We start from the raw sequence: 14606 nt of genomic DNA on the forward strand, positions 1-14606 counted from the left end.
ATAATCATAAATAGACTGGCTCTTTCATCGGTTTGAAAAGCCCGGAGCAATTGTCGCCAGAGCAAAAGTTGTGTCGCGTTCTATGAAACATACAAGGGACATACTCTCAAAATGATGCTGATAATATAATATAATACGTAATATAATAATAATGATAGTTTGTATAGTGCCATCTGTTACATCCAAGGTGTGCTATTATTATATTCACTCTGTATAGGAGTTGATTTTGAAGTGAGTGAATCTAGAGTTCATTTGGATTGAAATCGCATTTTCACTCGATTTGGAGTGAAATCAACAATCACTCTTGGATTTTAGAGTGATCGTGGTAACTTGTCTTTCCAGTTGCAGAGAGCATGAGTCAAAGCACACATTCTCACTGGGAATTCACTCTCAAACCACTCTTTTTAGATTTGGGCCATCAAAGAACGAGCACTATTACTTCTTATACTTGTGGTACTGAAATAGCCTTAAACTGAATTCTTGAAAGTCCTTATGATCGAGTTTACAGAACCACTGAATGAAGATGTTCTGATATTGAGTACTATGGTATGTGAAAATGACATGTTTTGTTTGATTTGATTATGTAAAGTGAAATTATATGCCAGAAAAAAAAATGAATGAAAAGAATGTAACTGACTGGCATAAAAGTTTTATGTACTAGAATACTTTTAGAAACAAAGTTTTAGCATAAGGAAAATTGAAAAGAAAAATGAAGCATGCATACAGTACATGTACATTATTCTGTGTATGTTGCCAAACTGTTTCATGAAAATATGAATTTTGATGATTGAAACTTAGAAAAATGAGTGCAAGAGAGAGAGAGAGAGAGAAAGAGGGGTGGAAAGAAAAAGAGGTTTTCATCATAAAATGTACAAAAGAATGTAAGAGTGAAAGAGGAGAAATATATAAAGGTTATTGGTGATATTTTACTCTTTATACATTGCATTCCAGTAGTATTAATAAAATCAACTTATTTGATATTGATTAATCTTTGAAATCTCGAGGGAAAGGTTGATGATATTAAGTTACAGTTTGAATGTGTTTTATTTCCTAGTGATCATGGTTTCATGTAATACAAGTTGATTGAATTGGTTCATAAATGTATCTTGCAAAAAAATAGTGTTGCAATTTTCATTATATTCTATTTGGTTTTGTCATTGGAAATCTCTAGGTGGGTGTTTCATAAACCTGTTCGTTAATTGAAGAGTGAATTTAAGGATGACTGGTGAACCTTTCTTACACGCTAAATAATCACTAATGAACATTTAATGGTGAATATCATTTACCACAAAAAAGGATCACCGGTCGTTCTTAAAGTCACTCTTAACTTACGAACAGCTTTATGAAAGGGCCCTCAGATTGCAAAGTAGGCATTTGCAGATTAGGTTTATTTTTTCCCTCTGATTTGTGAAATATTTAATTTTCGCTTGAATTTTCAAAATTTTTTAGAGCGTTGATTAGAATAATGAAGTATATAAATAATAAGAGATAAATATATATAAATATATATAGTTGGTCGTGAGCTTTCATTATGGCTGGTGAATATAGAATTAAAGCACAGAAATAAAAGCTTTAAGGCTTAAAACTAAATCACTATAATGAGCCAGTACCTATAGAAATCTAGAGCTATGCAGAATAGACACTTTCATGATATTAAAAGTAATTACAGGAAAAAAAGTATTAACAGAAAAAATTAGATGCCTTGTGAATGTTGATTGGTGTGATATATAATAACAAAATTGTGACAAAATGGAATGATGGTCAGATAGAGTATATTTCACTAGAGGAATGTTGTGTACAGTGCATTTATATTGAGTATTTTGTGAAGCAGGTTTTTGAAGGAGTATCAGCATTATTACAAGAAAATGTGACATAATAGAGATTTTATGCATTTATATACTACCGGTATACGCCATGGTCGGGTGTTCCATGGTTGTGCGTTATGTGTGAAGATGGTGTCTTAAGGTGCAGTGTTAGTGTTCCAGTTAATGGCATGATGTTTTTGTTACATCTACACCTGATGTAGATAATCTGTACTTTGGTGTCAGAATCAATGAGGTGTCTGTTTTGTGAGACATCAGTATCAATGATCTATATGCTGACTTAGTTAACACCTAACACTGCACTTGAAGACACCTGTGAAATATATTTGTAAAAGAATTAATCCAATGTTTTTGGAGTACTGTAATAAAATAAGTGAAAATCTTTACTCCTAGGGAATGGACTTGGAGTGATGATTGAGTAAAAGGAGTTTGATTTAAAGAAAATAGAATTTTAACTCCAAAACTCACTTGTTTTTTTTTTCTCTCAACAAGGTGTAAATATTTTCACTTTTATTTTGTTAAGAATAAAACATTGGATTGATTTGTTGAAGTAATGCTAAGGAACAAAGGTTTCAATTTCACCCCCCCCAAAAAAAAGGTTGGTTTCTGCAAATATTTGCAACTACAGTTTTAATTTCAAGGATTTAAAATCCCCCAAAAATGTGAATATTGACAAGGCAAATACTGAGTTTGGGTTTGATATTTGCAGATTTGAAAATAAAGCTCAAAGATTTGCATCCTCAGCATTGAAAAATAGTCCAATGTTCAGTTGGTCAATATTCACAACAGATCAGGATTTCTTCCTTTTCTTGGAATTATTATGTACTGCCTAGCATATCTGAAGATGATGACAAAAATTTTATGCCAATTTGAATGTTGCTATAATTGAATAATACACATACACATTTGTAATTCCAAAGCTTCGTTATTCCGAAGGTTCGAATATTCCGAAGGTTCGAATATTCCGAAGGTTCGTTATTCCGAAGGTTCGTAATTCCGAAAGTTCGTAATTCCGTAATTCCGAAAGTCCGAAAACGAAATGAGGTTCGTAATTCCAAAGGTTCGTTAGTCCGAAAACAAAGTGAGGTTCGTAATTCCGAAGGTTCGTTAATCCGAAAAAGAAATTATGTTCATAGGTTTGTTAGTCCGAAAACGTAATGATTTACAAACCTTATTTCATTTTCAGACTAACGAGCCTTCGGAACAACGAACCCTATTTCGTTTTCGGATTAACGAGCCTTCGGAACATCGAACCTTTTTTTGTTTTTGGATTATCGTACCTTCGTAATAAAGAACCTTCGGAATAACGCCACAAATGTTCGGATTAACGAACATCGGGGTATAGGCAATTTATGTGTTTCGGAATATAGAACCTTCGAAATTATGAACCTTTGGAATTGCGAAGTGTAACTGAATAATATGCAAGAGTTTTTCAGTTATAAGTTCGATCTTAACATGAAAATGCTCCAATGTAGATATGTATGAGGGGTGAAAATGAAACCTTGGTTGCTTTGCCTACAAATGTCTCAAGGAAAATTAAATGCTAAAAAGCTAAATGTGTGTGCCTTGTTAGTAGAAAAAATATCCAAGGAATGTTTAGAGGCGAGTATATGAAAGGCAGTTTATATATCAACAAGATTGTTATGGTGTTTAACATTAGACAAATTAATTTGGGGATTTTGTAAAATTGATCCCCTTTTACATTTTATGGGAATTATAGAATAACCATAGATTGATTTTGATATGATTTGGAGAAAGGAAAACAGCACAGACTTATAGTTGAGATGGTTTTCCTTTAAAGAATAATTAAAGAATTCCATTTTTTTATGAAAGGAAATTGTGGTTCGATTGGATTGGATTCAATAAACAACTTGGAAAATAATGTTTGAGGAGTACTCTGTTTTTCATTTTTGGGGCAATTTTCATTATTGCAAAAATAATTCATGTTTGAAAATCAATTAACATGTACGAGGATAATGGGACAGTTCATTTCATGACAATCAACATTTTAAATTTCAGTTTGCTCTAGAGTATGTATGTTAGCATGGGAGATTTATAACCCATAGTTCCATAAGTTATTTTATTTTTTTTATATCAATATTATTTAATTATCAAATATGTTTGTCATAGAGGATTACTTTTTTGTCTTGATTTTCAAAAGTGAATGAAGTTGATTATTCTGGTTAATTATTTGAGTAGTAAGATTGACTATGTCACAAAAAAAATGTATTAATGAAATGTTTGCTTTTTCTTGCTCTGCATGCACTAATATAAGGTCAAAGGTCATTCACAGTGTATTGTACTGCACACTGCTTTTGATAGTATTATTATATGGTTCACAATTGTTAAAAGTGATGATTTGTATATGTTGACTTTTCACATTATAAGTATGATTTCTTTGTCATGTATGGTTTACGGAAATTACAATTACTTTTTCCTCGTACAATCAATTTGTATCATTGTTTTGAGTGAACATTGGTTTAACAGTCGGGATATTATATTACATATTCCAATATTCACTGCCAGTGTATGTTTCATCTACAAACATATATGTTCCACATTATATATTCACAAACCTATTTATGTTCGACAATATGTAATAACAAATATATGTATCTATATATATATAAATATGTTCCACAATATATATTTAGAAACATATATATGTTCCACAATATACATATATTTGTAAACATATACATGTTCTACGGTATATATTTACAAACTTATATCTGTCCCTTCAATACATATTTGCAAATAATATGTACAATATATCTTTAGAACATATATGTTACACAATATGTATTTGCAAGCATATTCCACATTACTAACATGTATGTTCTACAATATATATTTACAAACATATATATATATATATATATGTTCTGAAATGAATATTTTCAAACATATATATATGTTCCACAATATATATTTTACTGGCTTTATTACTATGAAAGTGCCATCGGCAAAAATGGTCAAAGCTGGTTTCAAGTTATCAATTGGACAGGGTAATTAGTTTAATACAGAGAGGAGCAAAATATATCAATCCTGTGGGATGGTTGTTATTATTGTATGCTGCATTTACAAAAAATATCCTCACAATGATATTTTCCATTCAAGTCGAAAGAGGCAAAGTACCTGATATTGGTTTCTATGTAACATACATTACCATGGTAATATTTTCCCATTCCATTCATTTTTTTTGAATGACCAAATCAAAAGAGAATAGAATTACATTCAAATCTGTCGATAAAGGCCACGTAAGGGAAACAAAGGTGGCCGCTGTAGACAGGTGGCCTAATAGACAGACGCTATAACATATTCATATTCCTTTCGAATGGGAGATATATGGTGGCTAATAAAGACAGGTTTGACTCAATTCTAGATAACAAAGATAGGTTGGGGGGAAGATGCACTCTTTTGACTTCAAATACAGCAAAACCTCTGAAAATATCCAAATGAGAATGTTGTGGAAGAGTCCGTCAAAACAGATGATGATAATTTGTGGAAACATATATACTAACTCAAATGTTCTAAACATCTTTTTTTCTGCTTATTTTTCATATTTCTCAATTCTGGAGTGAAAAATGGATGACAAGTTTACAGAAATGCATACTGTGGTGGTTGCATGTACATTAACCATTTCTAGGGCTATTGATGAAAATGACAAGATTGATCATTAGATAGAAATATTGAACAATCCGCCTGGTATATCCACCGTATTCTCGCAGGTAGAGGTAAAAACAAATCAAAGTCCCTTAATTACGCCTAAGGGTTCTGAAATATCTTGAATATATATCATTACAGGTATAAAAACTTATTATATATTTATAAGTGAATTAGATCTTAATGGGTTTATATTGGTTGAAATGTATTCAAATATACAAATATTGTTATACAAAGATTGTGTTGTATGCCAGCAAATGCAATTTCTGACAAATGTGTTTCATATTTGATAGTCACTTTATCTTTGTATTTTCTTGTTTTGAAATATCTTTACATGTTACAGCATTGATATTGAATTAAAACTAGCCAACTGTCTTCAATGTACAATTGTCATTTTGGTGTGATTCTGTCGTGTTACTTTAGCAGAATACTTGAATAGTATGGCTTATACCAGTAAATGCGCATTGGTTGGCCTTCCATAAGTGAATACTTGCCCCAGTTAAGATTATTTTTTAGACCTGGGGGCCGGTTTCATATAGAGGTAAACTGTCATAGCCTTGCCATAATGGCAACTACCATGGCAACAGGGCTCAGCAGCTAATCAAATCAAGGTTTCCATTGTATTTGCCATAATAGCAGAGTTACGACAGTTGTAACTATTTATGAAACAGGCCCCGGATTATGCATTTTTTCCCCTTAAATTGAACATATAACTTTGTAAACAGATTCTACTTATGCACTGTTACCTGTACATGAACGAATGAAGATGTGCTCATGCCAGCTCGATCACATGACTATCCATCAATGACGAGAACTAAGAACATGCATTTATCATGGGCATTTAAAGTGAGACAGATGGGGGAGAGAGACAGAGAGAAATGAAAGGGAGATATTAGTAACAAGATAATTGGTAATGAGAGAGAAGATGCAAGAGAAAGAGAGAGGGGAAGAGAGAGGAAAGCAAAGAATTAAGAATTGCAGAAAGGGGAGAGAAAGAAAGATAGAAAGGTTGCTGCATTGAAAGTAATGAAGTTATACTTTTGAAAAGGTGAAAAAGGTAAAATTTATGACGTTAGTAATCTAATGAAAGATTAAATTATAAAAAAGCAGCTAAATAGAAATAAAAAAAAGATAAGAAGTAAAGAGAGAGAAAGAATGAAAGAAAGAAAAAGAAACTGACAAGAAAAGGGGGAAGGGAGCAGGCACGGATCCAGGGGGCATGTACCCCCCCCCCCCCTTTTGAGAAGCAAAATGATAATTTACAATGTAAAAATGCCATTAAAACCGAGGTTTGCTCCCTCTTTAGAAATTGAAGACCTTTTTTTATTGCTTGTCAAATTTTTTCAGGTACAAAAAAATCCTCCGAATTTGCCCCCCCCCCCTTTTGGAAAATCATGGATCCGCCCCTGGAAGGGAGCAAGATGATATGCATAATGAATGAAAATACTTTAAGAAAAAAAGAAATTCCAAGAAATAAGCTATAAGACTGCAATCAAGAACAAAATAGAGCATTACTGTCTTATTTGCAAATTTCATTCACAATTTTATTGAATGTATATCAAATTCATAATGTCATAGATCAAATTCAGAGTACTTCAAATCTCAAGCTCCCTCACACAAGTAATCATCCTTCAGAATAAAAAATATATATACTTATTTACTCAGTGACCTAAGATTTACCAAGAACATTTATAATATATGAATATTGCCCATTTATTGGGGCAAAAGCAAAAACTATTGCCCCAAAGTAATCTTTAGATTACAGGCCTACAATTTCTCCCCAAGACAGAAAGTAGAGAGAAATAGTAGACCTATAGTCTCAGAGGGTTACAGGTTTTACTATTACCTGAATAAAAGACAGAGCAGACAATAACTGCTTTACACCACTTCTTTGTGCAGGGCATTAGCAAAGACTATTGCCCTGCTCAAATAATGCAAATCGGCGGTATACATCATTCATAATCCATTTTGCTGTTAAAAGCAATATTTGTTTGAAAAAGAAAAGGCAATGCTATCTGGTGCTTTCTGAACTCAAATCATACATCCTCATAACACACTTTTGGAAAGGTGCTCAAATATAGCATTTACTTATCTTCTCTGTTTAAATCCTGACACTAGATGGCAGTAGACATTAGTTTGATGATACAGGATTTTGCATGAGGTGAAAGAAAGATGCTCTATTGAATCGAGTGGCATAACCAAGAGAATATAGTGTCTCTTTTTTTCACCGAATGTGAAATGTCATACCATTGCAAGAAAAAAAATATTTTCGCTACTTGTGTTGTTCAATGCCTTGGAAGTTAGCGTAAATACAATTATCAATTTTTCCCCTATGTTAATGTATGTCAATGAGGAAAGTATTATTGAAAGCAAAAAGCCCCTGATCGCACACCACATCTCAATTCAATTCAATAAAATTCAATAACATTTATATCCAAATGAATCACATTACGGCATTTTATAAGAGTTACAATATCATGGTGACAACTCTGAAAGCACAGCTTGAAACGAGTGCACCATATTAACATAAGGACAATAAAGACATGATACTGAAAAGAACTGAAAACAAAAACCATACATAAAATACAGTACATAAACAAAGGGGAAAAAAAACAATATCAAACCAGGCAGGACAAATCATATACAATGTATCAAATCAAACAGTTAATCAACCATCAACCTATTGACCCACACTAAGAATCTAATGGCAGATCCCTCAAATCTTGTGGGGGACATGCAAATATTTTTCTTAAGTCTTGTCTTGAAGCAATTTAAAGATGGTGCATATCTAATATCATGAGATAATTTGTTCCATTTTCTGGCCAATAAAACTAAAACTACATTGATAAGAACACGTCCTGTGTCTTGGCAAGGGCACAAAATAATAAGTATTTGTATTTTCATTGCCTAGATGCTGTCATGTCTAAGCCCCTGACGAACAAGGAACTATGATTTGGGGGAAGTTTATTCTCCCCATGATGTAATTGCAACACACTATTCCTGACACAAATATAGAACAAAGAACTATATCAAATTCCAAGGTAAATCAGCATGTCTAGAATAAAGCATTTGTCAGATATCCAACATAAGTAATCATTATAAAATGTAACATAACAAAAATCAGGCATGATATTCTCCTCTGAAAAAAAAAAAATCTGAAAAGTAGCCAAAGGTAGCTAACTCCCAGCCGACGTCCGAGACGCCCCAGTTGGGGTTACAAGCTCTTGCATAGTAAAGAAATTGAAGGTGATTTTTCAAGGTGAGTCTGCATGATAGCTTTATCATCCGACTTTAAAAAGCAGTAAAAAAACATGAGGATGTTCTTGGGCAAAGGATGTCACATACAAAAAAATGATAATAAATATTTTATGTAAAAAAATCTGAAATTTGTTGTTTAAATCGCAATTCCGATTTTAATCGGGAGAATATCATGCCTGAAAAATCTATGTCTACATGTAAATAAAGCATAAAATGGTGATGTTAGTAAAAACAAAATATCTGTTTTATACACAAATGCCTGTATTCTGAATGCCGCTTTAATTCAATTCTTAAATTGTGTTTTAACTATGGATAGCCAATTGTAACACAAATCTGTAATGATTCAGGTTCAATTTATCACATCATCTGCCACTCAAATTATTTGGACGTCTCTGGGAATAAAAACTTGATTTGTTTTCTCCCACATTACAGGATGATGAAAGAGTGAAGTGAACATAAGAAACAAGCAATGTTAACAAAACTGTTGTTAATTTTGGCTTTCCATAAATTGGCTTTTGGCTTTCGATCATTCATATGGAAAGCCATAAGTCTGAAAAAGTATGAAATGTACAATGAAATAACCAATATTATTTTATAATGAATAATTAAGAACGATGTTTATTTTATTGTATATTTCATACTTTTGGCTTTCCATAATTCAAGCACAGAGTTAAACTGGATTTCATAACACATGCCAAAGATACTAGTAGTACATTCTGTGAGAGTATTTGGGTATAAAGGTAAAATGGAACATGCTTCTTTCAGACATGCTCTTGTGACTACACAAAAACAACACAAATATAATAATACAAAAATAAAATGGCTACATGTCCGGTGACATCTGCTCCTGCGACACTTGCTCAGGTCTTAATATCTCTGAGGGCACAGGGTTAGAGTTAGGAATGTAATAGAGCTTTTGGTTCAGAATAATGTAAAGATAAGGATTAGGGTTTATTTAGTTTTGGAGGTTAGGTTTTATGTTTGGCTTAACATGTAGATTTTACATCGGAGCAATTGTCGCCAGAGCAAATGTCATGGAATCACATTTCCATATACTCTGGTCCACATATGGCGATCCTTAACTACAAGTAAAAAGTTTAAAATCAACACAGCTTGACTTTGTCTCATTCTTCTTCTTTACATTCATCCGGAAAAAAATGATGTAAAGATTGATTTCTTTTTCAGTTTCAAAATCAATATCATTCCTATTTTTTTCATTTTCACAGAGCTCTTTCAAAGGAAACTGTTTAAAGAATTTATAAGGAATAATACAAAAAATAATATTGTTTATTTTTCTGTACATTTCATACTTTTTCATAATTCATACCGAGATGCAAAATGCATTGTACATTACACTGTAAACTTGGGTTATGAACCTAAATTATCAAAATACAACAAAGTTATGAGATGCGAAATACTGGATATTCAACACTTACATTTTTCAAGCATTTATAATGCATAATGAATCTTTGAATGTTTCATTTGTTTTCTTAATTTTGACAAAGATACAAAATATACCGTGCATAAACTGAACATACCATCTAAACACAAAATGCCAAACAATAACAAGATGAAAGAATACAGGAAATAGAAAAAAGTCCTAAAACCATGATTACATGTATTAAACTGTTACATCTACTTTTAACCAATAGATGAATATAATCCACTAATCATACATTTTTCCTGCCACTGAAATAAGAATTCAGACTGTATCGATTTCTTTCTCATTTCATCATATTTTTTTTCAGGGGGTGTAATTAGTACCATTTTGATAAGATAAATAATCATAAATAAATATACAATTGATAACTTGTTCCTTATCAAGTACACTTGCTTTAATAATGCTATATTCATGGTTCAATTTTTTTTCAAATGCAGAAGAGGTAAAATATATTACTTTTTAGATCAAAGTACTAACGTATTATGCATATCAAGTGTGGACGCTTATGTTTGAATTCAATGGCAAGTTTCAAAGAAAAAATGGTACATATGCCTGTCAGGTCATTGGTTAAGTCATAACTGGGTCTAACAATAATTCCAGTTCGTGTAGACCATGGGCCTGTTGCATAAAACTTTTTACCTGAGAAAACTCTGGTAAAGACTGAAAACTAAGGTTAGTCTGATTTCTGCCATTGACTTTAACACAGGGCAGAAAATCCGGTAAAAACAACCTGAGTTTTCTCAGGTAAAAAGTTTTATGCAACGGGCCCCATGATAATCACAATAATCACTATACTCAAGTGTACAGGTATATAAGGGGGCTTTTACACTTGGCTGTTAGAAATAAGACTAAGACAATTCAACCAGGTATGAATCAGGTGAAAAGGGTTACGAGGGGGCATTTGGCACGAATATTCCTTTTTTTTCTTCAAAGAAAATTTCACCTGAAATATACTTTAATCCCAACAGCATCCCAATCATGTGAAAGAGCTTAATACGCTCTTTCATTTGATACCAAATTTGTCACGGTAGTATTTATATTTCTGAAGATATAGTAAATTTTACGATGTTTGGCAAGCGAACAAATTTTGCTGAATTCAATGAGTGTATGTAAACTTTCGGCCTCAAATGTATATGCCTATATTAAACTCAAATGAAGAACTCTTATGGGGCAGTGATTATTCATTAAAAAAAATTCCATTCTGAAAACCTGACACTCCGTTTCAAACTTGGATCTAAAATGGACATTCTGTTTTGCTATAGAAATGTTCACAGCAATAAGATGACTTCTGTTTATTCAATGAATTTTCACACAAAATAAGTAAAGGACCAAAACATATTTTTCTTTCTGACTTACCAGTGAATGGAAAATCACCGTCTACATTTCTACAGCAGGTGTGACTTCACCATATATTCTAGTAATTAGTTTATTATAACAAAAGCATTGAATTTAAAATATGATAAAAAAAGTAAAAAAGCACAAAAGTTGTAAAAATAAGAAAGACAGGTAAGTTTAGAGCACACAACACTTAACATACAATCAATAATGGATAATATAGCAATATTGACTGGCCTCCAGGCGATACAACATATATCGCCCAAACTAGATTTATATATCGCCCCAGTCGTAGACGAGGGTGATATCAATTTAGAGAGGCGATATATGTCCTTTCGCCCCCAAGCCAGTCAATATTGCTATTATTAACCAAATCAGACATCTAGAGCAAAAATCATTAAAATTCAGATATTTTAGAGTTTAAGATGGGAATTTATTTTTGTCATGTTGAGCAGACTGGGCCTCTGAACTTTATAATTGTGATGTAATTGACATGACGCGTCTATGGCCTTTGGCCACCGGGGATGCAGTTTCCAGCGCATTGTCTCCACTTGACGTACAGCACTGCCCGGTTCAAGGCCGCGTACAAAAATGCGTAGAATACCTGGATGTTAGCTCTGCCTTATTGCCCGCTACGTTTCCACGCAATTTCTCATAGACTTTCCTGAGTGGTCAATAAATTTGTCCACGGTTAAACAAATGGAAACTTATTGACCGACCACTTGATCCCGGTCTTAAGCAGGCAATAATGTATCAAAGTTGCCCTGCTCAGATGTCTGATACGGGTATAATTTCATACATGTATTTCATACATGTCAATTTAACAGCATTCATTTGATGAATATTAAAAAAAAAGAGCCATGCAGGACAGCCTATGACATGATTTTTAGAGTTTGTTTTCAAACTAGTACCCTGTTACATAAAACATGTTATTAATGGTAACTCTGTATAACATGCACTTACGATTGAATCCTTGATTTTGATTTCTATTTGGTAATGTTAACATGGAAGTTGATTACGAAGTTACCACAAAATGCATCCCACAGTTTTAACTATCTATTCTTATGATAGCACGTATTACTATTGGCATGAAAAGACAGACTAACCTCATCCACACACACCCATGCAATCATAGTCCCCTCAAACAACTATAAAAACTCTTCCCCCCTCCCCCGTCACACTCACAACCCCATCACCCACAAATGCAAACTACCCCCACCATCACCTCACAAATCAATCCTAAATGTACACTTCTTCCCCCTCTCCCACACTCAATCACACCCCTCCCCATAAATACAAACCTCCATGTACACTTCTTCCCCCTCCCCCACAAAGGCACACTGCCCCCACACAAATGCGGTGCTCCGCCCCCCCACCTACAAACCCACATTCTCCCGCTCCCCTCCCAACGAATGCACACCCCCCCCCCCCCACATTTACTACATGTATAGAGATCATCACTCACTAATAGATATTACATTTATAAAAAAGAAAGCCACTATAAAAGGGCATTTTACTCACACACTTACTTTGATCCTATTAAAACATGATCTAGTCCTTACAACCTTAATCACTTTAAATGGGAAATGGCACAGTGAAGAAATATCAACATACACAATGACATGATACATAGAGTAATGTGTTCCAAGACAGTTGTGATTAATTGTAAATGTAATTATGGTCCCCAAATTAATCACATGAATTGCAAATTTGCAATTGATTAATGATCTTGGGCCTATAACACAAAGCTTTATAGCAATCATTTAACACTCTGCCAATTTGCCAGTGAAGACTGGTTCATTGAATGCTCCCCCATAGAGTACCAAAGTGTGAGGTTCTCAGTTGCCATGGTGTCATGGCAAGCTGGTTCTAAACAGAGTCTTAGCTGACGATCGTTTGTACACATTTGTGTGACTTTGGCTCGTCCGAAAAATGGGTTGCAAGCGATCAAATTCCAATAGCAGCCATCTTCTCCTAAGAGAAACTCATGCTTTCCTTCAGCGGGTTCGTTTGTTTAGAACCTGGGGCCCCGTTTCATAAAGGTTGCAACTGTTGTAACTTTGCCATAATGGCAACTACCATGGTAACAGGGCTCAGCAGCCAATCAAAATCAAGGTTTCCATGGTAGTTGACATAATGGAAAATTTACAATAGTTGTTAACTCTTTATGAAACGGGGCCCCAGGCCGCCATGACACCATGGCAACTGACGTCATCACTTAATTACTCTATTGTCATTCAATGTTACAAATTAACTTGATAATAGAGTACATCATACTGGTCTACTACCAGATCATCTTACACCATTCTGGTTAAAGACAAGTAGTCCACCGTCAATTAGGTGTAATTACTGTTTGGTTAAACCATCAAATGGCCTAAACTGCCGCTTAGTTTAATGCTCAGATGGTCTGAATTCTACTCTAACTACCCATTATTTGGCACCTTGGCAATAAATGGCAAGTATACCAAATCATGGTTAGTAGACGAACAGGCCCAGCCGCACAGAAATGTTGTTAGCGTTATTTACAATGCGCTAACAGGGTTCATGTTACAATCAGGAAAATGTGACTGGGCTTACTGTGAGTGCTCTGTATGGCCGGTACTGGTTGTAGCCCAATTCTGATTGGACCGAGTGGAATGAGACCACAGGAATGAGACCACATGGAACATAAGAAAACACATGAATTTATCAAAATTTACAAAACATACCTAATTTACCAAATTACCAAACTGGCAAAAATACTGCTGATTCAAGATGAAGAAATTTCTCCTTTCCAGAGGTACAACAATCTGGTCCCTGCAACACGAACCTCAGCGACCGACTTTGGGAATGGTTTTCTACAATCGATTGCATTAATAATTGGGTATTATTGATCATAAATACATAGTCAATAATCAGTTGCTTAGGTTTATGTACTTGGGGCCCGTTTCATAAAGCTGTTCGTAAGTTATGATGACTTTACGCACGACTGGTGATCCTTTCATATGCTATGTGATATCTCTTTGTAATTGAGTTATGACCTAAGAACATGTTCATGTTCCAGTCGTGCGTAAAGTCGTTTGTAACTTTACGAACAGCTTTAT

This window comes from Lytechinus variegatus, chromosome 19 (assembly GCF_018143015.1).
Source record: "Lytechinus variegatus isolate NC3 chromosome 19, Lvar_3.0, whole genome shotgun sequence".
Lineage (NCBI taxonomy): Eukaryota > Metazoa > Echinodermata > Echinoidea > Temnopleuroida > Toxopneustidae > Lytechinus > Lytechinus variegatus.